Source organism: Sinohyriopsis cumingii, unplaced genomic scaffold (assembly GCF_028554795.1).
Source record: "Sinohyriopsis cumingii isolate HCF-2022 unplaced genomic scaffold, ASM2855479v2 utg001938l, whole genome shotgun sequence".
NCBI classification, from domain to species: domain Eukaryota; kingdom Metazoa; phylum Mollusca; class Bivalvia; order Unionida; family Unionidae; genus Sinohyriopsis; species Sinohyriopsis cumingii.
Genome location: NW_028316086.1, coordinates 532028 through 543856, shown reverse-complemented (window position 1 = coordinate 543856; position 11829 = coordinate 532028).

Below are 11829 nucleotides of genomic sequence, written 5' to 3'. Positions count from 1 at the left end.
GCTTTTTCAACAATCACGCGAGTATAACTGCACTGTATGACCCAGCCTGTGGTACAACCCTGCGTTCAGAAAAATGTAGCAATGTTTGTCCTACCTATTGTTCTCTGCGTCGTTTAAGAGTGCATTTGAAGAAGACTTTGTTTGGGTGATGTCCGTAGTTTTGTGAAACACTTTGCTACATTGTTTGTAGCGTGTGCTGCCAAGCATGACATTTTAAATTTGGGATATACAACAAATGTTACTTGTCGTCAGTCTACAATTAAAAATAGCACTATATTGTTGAGAAATTAATGAATGAATGAAAGCAATGGACATTTCTCACATAGAATGTATGATGAAATTGATGAATGAAGGGAAGTAATGAACATTTCGCACATAGAATGCATGATAGCCTTAATTATCTTTGTCCTATAATAAGGCAATAAATAACATAATCAAAAATAGTATCCTACTTTTTTTCCTTTCTTTCTTTCTTTCTTTCTCTATTGTTGATTGTGTCTAGCCATCTCTCAAAAGACTACTTCGAGACGAAAGTAATGCCCGTTCTAATGTCGCTCAATACATTAACAGTGTGTGTGTGTATGTGTGTGTGGTGTGTTAGCTTTAGCTTACACACGTATCGTTTGTACCAAAATTTAATATGAATGGTACATACAAAGACATATCAAATATTTATATAAACCGCTTAATTTCACCGTGTAGGTGTATGTCATCGTTCTAATTTTTTTTCTGGAAGTCACTTTTGGGTTACTAGATTGTAAAAAAAAATGTTCATGAGGTACCAAACAAATTTCTTTCTTCGCTGGTCTTGTTGGTCCTGTCATTCTATCAGATTTACCACAGAGTTTTTCTCTCTCAACCTCTCAGTCTTACTCTGTCAGGCATGCATATGGTGTTTGGTAAGAGAGAATCGTATCATCTTCAAGATCGCTAGCACAGGCTCCTACTAACACATCTGAAAAGTACTATGTGACACGTTATCGCTATTGTCGCTTGGTGTCTGCTTTCTCCATGAAAAGGTGTCATCGTTTCATCTCGATTACAAACTTTAATTTGACTACGTTTTAAACAGTACTTGAACTCTTTACGTGTCACAGTGTAGTTGTAAGCCTTCGTAATCTCTCAAATGTAACAAAACTTACTGAGGACGAACTAATTTCTTTTTTGCTGAATCAGGACTCATGGTTTTGTGGTAGAAGTGGATAGCGTTGTTTCCGGCTCAATTACATCGTCTTCCGAACCACTGGCATGTATTTGAGCTAACACTTTGGTTCATGTGTGTGTATATGTGTGTGTGTGTGTGTGTGTGTGAGTGTGTGTGTGTGTGTGAGAGAGAGAGAGAGAGAGAGAGAGAGAGAGAGAGAGAGAGAGGAGGAGGAGATACAGTACGATGTTGACTCTAAATTGCTTCTAATTTCTCGCTGAAATGGTTTCATTTTGATTGCCAAAAAGTTCGTGTGGCTGGGTATCACAAGTAGCTAATCCCTATATTTAGGGGCAAGTGTCTTGGAGTCAAAGTATTCACTTAGCTCTCAAGCAGTCAAGAAAATGGAACAGTCGACAAAGGTCGACCTGCTGGTCAAAGATTTGCTAAGAGTCATACGAAAGCAAAATTCACAGACGAAAGTGTCAACAAAACGTACCTTCTAGTCGAGGGTTTGAAGAAAGTCATAAGAACGTTTATAAGTACTGATGACGTTTGCTATATTTGTCAGAAGAAACGATATTGGTTTCCATCATACCCACTTGGTCCAAGAAAGAGAGACAAAATTCAAGATAGCTGTTATCATTTTCAGTAGAAATGACACCGAGCTTCAGAGTACCCTAATAAAAGAGAGAAGAAACAAGAGTACAAATAGCAGAAGGTTCAGAAGAGGAAGAAAGTGATGATGATGAAGAACTTGTGTCTGTGAAGAGTTGGAAATGGAAAATGGACCATTTGAGCTGATGTGTTGACCTTGATTTAATGTAAAAAATTTCATTGTAACTTATAACAGAGAATATAACAGAGAGATTACGTAAGTGTCTCTTGGTCGTGAATTTTAATAATAAGGATGGTGTGTTTAATATTTGTTTACAAGTTCTCAGTATGTGCTGTTTCATCTCTCTATATCCCACTGGCTTATGCTTTAGTTAGAATTGAAATGGAAGGAATGTTTACCTTCACGTACGCACTTCAGGCATGCAAATGGACATTTTGTTCAGATTGGTCATCCAGCATTTTTGTGTCTTGAATTTTTAAACTTCAGATCAATGCTCACATACGCAGATACTGACACTACATACTGATGGATAGAGAAGTTTGGAATAGTGTATGTGTAAGGGGTGTTGGATGTCATTGAGATGTAGGATGGTATCGTGGTTTGATAGATAATATATATTGTGGTGTAAGGGATAGTCTATTTTGTTTGCTTTCAGCTCCTTCTCTTACACCCTAAACGAACAAGTAACGTTTTTGGAATAATATGTGGGGTGAAGGATGATATATTTGGTGTTATGGATAGTATTTTAGGGGTATAAGGGATATTATATTTTGTTAGATTTCATCTGCTTCTCTTACACTCTAAGCTAACAGAGGATGCTTTTTGGATAGTGCGTTTAAGGGGTATTGAATGGTATAGTTGATGTGATGGAAATCTTTTGTGGTGAACGAGATAGTATATTTTGTGACATTTTATCACCTCTTACATTTTTTGCGAACACATGGTGTTTTGGATAGTTAGCATGTTATACTGGATGGTATAGTTGGTGTGATGGATAGTGTTTTTGTATTGTAAAGTATAGATATTTTGTGAGGTTTCATCTGATTCTTTTACGCCTAAAAATTAACACATGTGCTTGTGATAGTCTGTATATGTAGTGTTGGATGGAATTGGGATGTTTTATTGTATACGTAATGTGACGGATAGTATTTTTGTGGTGTAAAGGATCGCATATTTTGTGAGATTTCATATCCTGGTCTTAGATTCTAAGAGAACACAAGGCAATTAGGATGTTGAATATGATATTATGCATGTTGAGTAAGATATTATAGCCGGTGTGATGAAAAGTATTTTTGTGGTTAAGGGATATATACTTTGTAAGATTGCATCTGATTCTCTTTCACTTTAAGCTAACACAGGACTTGTTGGGGATACTGTGTGGGGTGGCAGATGGTATAGATGGTGTAATCGATAGTATTTTATGGAGTGTTGTATGGTATATAAGGTGCGTAAGGGTATGTTTTGTTTGCTTGCATCTCCTCTTTCACTCTAAGCTAACACATGACTTTTTAATAGTGTGTAGGGTAATGGATGTTATTAGAAGATGTAATGGATAGTATTTATATGGGGTGTTGGATGGTATATACGGTATGTGAGAGTATGTTTGTTTATCTCCTTCCCTTACATTCTTAACTAACAAAGACTTTTTTAGTGTGTGGGGTGATGGATGGAATAGATGGTGTAACCGATTGTATTTGTATGGGTTGTTGGGTGGAATTGGGATGTTGGATGGTATATTGGTGTAATGGATATTTTGCATGGGATATTGGATGGTACATATGGTGTTTGTTTCCATCTCCTTCTCTTACACTCTAAACTACCTCATGGTGTGGGGCTCCGAGTGGCCGAGTGGTCTAAAGCGCTCACCGTTCCGGATCACTCGCATCTCACCTCTGTCTGCGTGGTTTAGAGTCCAAAGCTCGGCTAGCGTGGGTACGTGGGAAAGCCTGTCAGTAGCTTCTCGTGGGTCGGTGGTTCTTCCCTGGGTTTTCCAGGGTTCTTCCTCCACCAGTTATACTGGCCGCCATGTATAGCCTATCTTGTGCTGAAAAATGGCGTTAAACCCTAGAACAACAACAACAACCTCATGGTGTCGTGTGTATAAGGGGTATGGGATGGTGTACGTGATGTTTTGGATATTATGTTTGTGAGATTTCTTCTCCTCCTCTTACATTCTTAGCTAAACCGTTTTGGACAGAATGTATAATGGGATGTTGGATTGTATATAATGTATATGGGAGTATTTCCGTGGAAGTTCATCTCCTTTTACACTCTAAGCTAAACCAAACTGCTTGTGTGCATGGGATGCTGAATATAATTGGTATGTTGGACGATATAGCGGTGTGATGGATAGTAATTTCACCTACCTGCCTGCAGTAGAGATTGTTGAGGTCAGGCACATGCAACAGTGTTACTTAGTACTGGTACGATTGAGGTTAGTCGCTTGCGACACTGGTTCGTTTTGAGGATATAAATATAAACTTGGGTGTTTCATAGAAATTTCCACAAGTTGTAACTATGAATCGATACTAGTTTCTTAATAGGATTGTCACACAAGTTAAGGTTATAAATAACTACTGGGTTTTCCATAGGATTTTATCACAAATTGTAGCTATAAATAGATACTTTTTAATGGAGTTTAGTTCAAGATGAGACTTGAAATAGATACTAGCGTTTTTCTCCGTTTCTAACTTACCTAGTGTGAGATTTAAATTATACAATAACACCAAAGCGATTTAAATAATGTAATTAAGGGGTGCTGAATGGTATACCTGGTGTGATGAATAGTATTTTTGTGTGTGAGGTACGGTTTATTCTGTGAGATTTTATATCCTTCTCTTACATTCTAAGCTAAAACATGATGTTTGGAGCATGTGTGCGCGTGTACGTGTATGTATGCAAATGTATGTCTATGCTTTTTTGTCGCTATCAAACCAATTTGTCCCTATCAAAATCATTTCATCTACCTACTTACAGTGCCGCGCATTCAGGTCAGCCACTTGCAACACTATTACATAGCATCCGACCGATTGAGGTCATCCACTTGCAACATTGTTGCCAACTGTTCTCCATTGTCCAGTACCCTGAAGCCGTTGAGGCTAGAAATTTTGAGGCTATAAATACAAATCTGGGTTTATCCACAGGATTTTACTTTATGGGGATAAATATAGATACTAGTGTGTTACCGTTTCTAACTTGCATAGAATATATATAATTTTCTACTATCGGTTAAAAGTATTTTTGTCATTTGTTTTATAAATGTGTGTTTGTTTGTAAATGGATTTTTTTAGTCCCCATAAACATTTTCTCTCCCTATAAACACTTTTGCCCCTATTAAACGCCATCACATCACCCACAATAAATTCCCATTGTCCTCCAAGTGCAATTCCCATGTCAAATTCCCATTGTTCCCAAATTACCATCGAAAGGATTTACTCTATGCAATGTTTTGATATTTTGTATTTTGTATGTGTATGTTATGTTTGTCCCTATAGAAACCATTGTCACTAGACAGACCCACCATGATCTATTTCTCTCTTTTCTAAAGAGGCTCACCATGTTAAATTTGCCAATGTTCCTGGATAGGCCCCAATTGCATATATATATATATATATATATATATATATATATATATATATATATATATATATATATATATATATATATATATATACTATTAATAATATACTACGAGATGTATAAATGTTTCATTTAAAGGAAAGGAAACAAGACATGCTGAATATAACCTAAAATGTTGTGGAAAATTCCATTTAAAACAACATAGTTGGTTTGTGACTCTCTACATGGGAACTGCAACCACATTGACTTCCTTTAAAAATGGACATTGGTGCTTGATCTGTCGGGACGGATTGACCTCTCCACGTCAGTTGCTGTGCTTGCATTGATTTTGTGAACACTGCCTTCAAGTCTATATGACAAAAAACCTAACACGGAGCTGTGGCGCTCTCTATATTTATTGATGTGTCCAAATGAAAGCAACCCATTGTACGCAGGATCGTCCATTTATCTGACGGACACATAACTTCGGCAAACTAAAAATAACAAGACCCTGTTGTCTGTACATTCATCATTAAACTTCCTCATAAGCTAGAAATCGCCTGGATATATTTCTAGCTTGTGTTTAATAGGAAACAATGAAGTTGCTGTAACAATGCCTGGTAAGACAACTGTCCAGTTTCAGTCCATTAGGGACCGATCCATCCGAGACACAGCCAAGCATATACCTTGCGGTGTTGATGCAGTCAGCAAGGAGGATATCGTTGTATGTTGCTGCTGTGGTGGTACCTGGTAACAAATGTTTCTGGCGCTTTATAACTAGGAATGGAAACGTCAAGCTTCACCATGAATGTGATTGTGTACAGATACGTTATGCTTTTGCTGCTGCAGATTCGTCCAAGTCACATGTCTACATATCTGTTATTGGAAGTTATAGAGTGTATTGTTTTGTTCTGACATATGGAAGATAGCACTTCTACTTATCCAATGGGCCGAAGTATCCACTGGATGTATAAGTGGACATATCTGACAATGTGTAAATTGTGGGACAATATTCAAATGTAACACCACGAGTCTAAATTCATAAGCTATCATACGATCTCATCATACTCCAGGTCATCACTTTGAGAGTTCCTAAATATCCAAAGCGTATTTCCTTCAATTACAGCAGGGATCATTTCGTTATCACTAATAGAGGTGAAATGAGTACGAGATTTAACTTTCTGTGTACAAATAAAATTAGAAGACACGGACGATGTGTAAGAATCTTCAAAAGGTCAAATAAACTTTAAACTTTAATTGTAAAATTGGATGCGTAATTAAACGTCTATTTGATAACTAAATATGTTGTGACACAAAAATGAAAAAAATATTAAAACATAGCTCTTAAATTGAGTAGAATCATTTTTATCTTGAAATCATGATCCCCAGATTCAGCTGAAAAAAGAACTCGGTCATTTATTTATTACTAATCAAAGTGAAATGAGTAAGACACGGTACAACTTATACACACAAAATACATATATTCTAAAAGAAATAGAACGGTACAACCTATACACACATAATACATATAATCTGAAAGAAATAGAACGTTACAACCGATCCACAAATAATACATGTAATATGAAACAAATAGAACGGTACAACATGATACAATATAATCTGCAAGAAACAGAACGGTGCAACATAAACACACAAAGTACATATATTCTGAAAGAAATAGAACGTTACAACCGATACACAAATAATACATGTAATATGAAACAAATAGAACGGTACAACATGATACATATAATCTGCAAGAAACAGAACGGTACAAAATAAACACACATAGTACATATATTCTGAAAGAAATAGAACGTTACAGCCGATACACACATAATACATATATTCTGAAAGAAATAGAACGGTACAACCTGTAAACACATAATACATATAATCTGAAAGAAACAAAACCGTACAACCTATACATTCATACTACATATATACTGAAAGATTTTAAATGGTACAACCTATACACATAATACATATATACTGAAAGATACAGAAAGGTAGAACCTACACACACAAAATACATATATATTAAAAGATATAGAACGGTACAACCTATACACACATAATGCATATATACTGAAAGATATAAAGCTGTACAACCTGTACACACATAATACATGTAATATGAAAGATATAGAACAGTACAACATATACACACATAATACATATATACTGAAATATTTTAAACGGTACAACCTATACACATACTACATATATACTGAAAGATTTTAAACGGTACAACCTGTACACACACAATACATATATACTGAAATATATAGAACGGTGCAACCTAAACACACATAATACATATATATTGAAGGATATAGAACGGTGCAACCTATACACATAATACATACATACCGAAAGATACAGAACGGTAGAACCTATACACACAAAATGCATATATACCGAAAGATATAGAACGGTAGAACCTGTACACACATAATACATATATACTGAAAGATATAGAACGGTAGAACCTATACACACATAATACATATACACTGAAAGATATAGAACGGTAGAACCTATACACACATAATACATATATACTGAAAGATATAGAACGGTAGAACCTATACACACATAATACATATACACTGAAAGATATAGAACGGTAGAACCTATACACACATAATACATATACACTGAAAGATATTGAACGGTAGAACCTATACACACATAATACATATACACTGAAAGATATAGAACGGTACAACCTATACACATAATACATATATACTGAAAGATATAGAACGGTAGAACCTATACACATAATACATACATACTGAAAGATATAGCACGGTAGAACCTATACACACATAATACATATATGCTGAAAGATATAGAACGACACAACCTGTATACACATAATGCATGTAATATGAAAGATATAGAACGTTACAATTTCATTTATGCAAACAAGCATGAACTTAGTTTCATTTTAAAAATAGGCGTTTTATTTTGAACGTTTAATTTATTACTTAATATATTGTGACTAGTGAATGATGAAGTGATCAAAATATAATTCATGTCAAATTCGGGATAATCACTTTGGTCTATAAAAAAACTTGTTGTTTAAGTTCATTATTAAATCAATACCAGCGATCACAATACTGCAGTAAAGGTTTACTAAACATTGGTTAAAAAGTTTACTTGGAAATGTTTCAAAATTAAAGACATAATTCTCGGGTCGATTCTCGGGTACGTCAAAAAGCTTGCCAGTAGCTTCTCGTGGGTCGGTGTTTCTTTCCGGGGTTTCCGGGTTCTTCCTCCACCATTTATTCTAGCCGCCATGTATAGCCTATCTTGTGCTGAAAAATGGCGTTCATCCCTACAACAACAACAACAACAAAACAATGTTTTAAGCAATTACGAGCTTTGTAAAGCAATGTATGTTGTTTGGGGGAGAAGAAAAAAAAAATTCGCAACACTCACATCAAATAATGTTTGAGACACTATTTCCAAGAATATGACATGCTAAAAATAGATCAAATTTTGTTGATTTAAAGAAAAGGACTGTAGTACCAAAACCATTAATTGGAATTGATTCTTAAGGTTTAATTTTTTTCTGAATATTTATTTCTTAGACATTGATGTAATGCTTATTTTTCTGACTTCTCTAACAATTTATTTATTTATTTATATTGAATATATATATATATATATATATATATATATATATATATATATATATATATATATATATATATATATATATATATGTATTACGGTTTATATGTATGTATGTATGTATGTAATGTATGTAATGTATGTATGTATGTATATATGTGTGTGTGTATGTATGTATTATATATGTATGTATGTATGTATGTATGCATGCATGGATGGATGGATGGATGGACGGACGGACGGATGGATGGATGGATGGGCGGGAGGGTGGATGGATGAATGGACGAATGAGCGAAGATACAGATGTATGTCTACATGAATGGGTTTATGGATGGATGGATGGATGGATGGATGGATGGATGGACGGATGGACGAATGAGCAAACATACATATGTATGTCTAAATGAATGGGTTTATTGATGGATGTCTGAATTTGTCTTTGTATATGTTGCATGTATTGTATATCATGAATAAAACTATTTTTATTTCGGCAAATTTAAGATTCATTTTTTAGGACATATCAATGAATGTTAGTGTTGTTTTAGATTTTGTGTTGCTTTTAACGTTTCTTTTGTTGAAAATGTTTAGGATTTAAGTGCAAACGTTATTTTATTTAATGTTTAAGTCTCTATGTGTTCTTTGGTCTATGCATTCATCCATCCTTCCATCTATCTATCAGTCTACCTAAATATATTGTTTCCAAATTGATTTCTTGCTAACCATGCATTATCGCAGTTCTATGAATGGACTGATAGATGCATGTGACGGAAATAAATTGATTGTTAAATTTTACCAAAATTGCTGGTTTCACTTCTGTTACATAGTTTCGGAATTAGAGTCGTAACACTTTGAAATATGTTTGACAAGCTACATACAATTTCTTTACCTTTCTCTTCGCCTATCCAACCAATAGTTATTTTGTCGCCCTTCTGCCCCTATGTAAAACTATCTAATATCGAACTTTACTCTCTCATCAAACATAGATATGTTTATATGCATGTATGTATGTCGTATGCATGGGTCAATAGTGGGGTTTTTTTTCTTCAACTTCAATGTCTGTCAGAAGCTGCTGGTCAATCATGACAAGTCTGGAATTAGAACAGACAGCTAATCCAACTGACCGTGGGCCGTGCCAAAGTTTACATACCGGATATATATATATATATATATATATATATATATATATATATATATATATATATATATATATATATATATATATATATATATATATATATATGGCTAATTCTAATTTTAAAAGCAAACACTACAAAATATTGTGCTAATGACAGGGTGATCACATTTGCGCGTTCTTCTTGATTATGAAGATTTTGCATCTTATGGATTTACGTGTGAATGTTGTTAGAAAAGTACTATATTTATATCAAATAACAGAAAAATGCTGACTTAGAATTTAATTAAAAACGAAATACAATAAAAATGGGAATTTAATTCCAATAATCTTATTGATATGCATACTAAATATAGATTGTATTCATAGATGGCTTAAATAAATAATGAATTTAGAATTATTTGTTACAAAATCTTACTGGTCATAATGCATGAACAAGAATAGAATGTTCCCGTTAGCAAATATTTCGAAGCCGATTTTGTTATAAATCATTGCATGGACACATGATTTTATCTGTGGAATTAATCTCACGTGATGACGAGACTTCGATTATAGAACTAAAAGAGAGGTCACAAGGTCAATAGGGCTCCTTATAATGGTGTTTTCGTTCTAAAATTCTTTTTCGCTTTTGAACTCAGTCGAATATTGTATTTAGTACGTACCTTCTTTTGTATCTGTTTTTCTTTCTTTCTTTCTTTCTTTCTTTCTTTCTTTCTTTCTTTCTTTCTTTCTTTCTTTCTTTCTTCCTTTCTTTCTTTCCTTCTTTCTTTCTTTTTATTCTTCATTCCACTATTCAGGTCCTGCCCATTTATAGAAGTAATATACATAAATAAAAAGAGGAAAGCTTGTATATATGCAACGGTTTAGATCCATTCTCTTGACCGCTTCGGTTGCCTAGTGGTTATAGCGTCCACCTCGCATGCGAGAGGTCGTGGGTTCGATCCTCGGCCGAGTCATACCAAAGACTTAATAAAATGGTACTAACAGCAGCCTCGCTTGGCGCTCAGCATTAAGAGGTTAGTGTTAGAACTGGTCGGCTTGGTTTCACGATAATGTGACTGGGTGGGACATCATGCTACATGTCGGTGGCATGATTCCCCAGTGCTAGACATCACTATAAAGTGCCACACTGCAGACATCGTAGCGATATGACTGAAAAATTGTTAAAGCTACGTTAAAAAGCCAAGTGACACACAGATCCATACTCTATGTGCATATATCGTTATTACAAAAATAAAAGTAAAAATTGAAAAATGCTGATCAATCATTTGTCTACACAAAAGTCGCATATAACTATGATTAAGCATCATAGTGGAGCATTTAAAAATCAACGAATAGTTGAATGCGGCTTTAAAATTCAAGTCTTTTTAGAAGGACACTGATTAGAGTTTAATTCATGTTCTTTCCAATATTTTCTGTCAGCTTTTCCAGTCTGTTTTGCAATAAAATGTATTGCTTCGTTTAGCATTTTAATAAAAATAATAATAATAATAATAAGAAGAAGAAGAAGAAGAAGAAGAAGAAGAAAAAGAAGAAGAAAAAGAAGAAGAAGAAAAAGAAAGAAAGAACGAAAGAAAGAAAGAAAGAAAGAAGAAGAAGAAAGGAAGATGAAGGAAAGGAAGAAGAATGAATGAATGAATCAATCAATTAATCAATCAATCAATTAATCAATCAATCAATCAATCGGTCAATCAGTCAATTATATGTAATGATAATTGCTATACTTCAAGT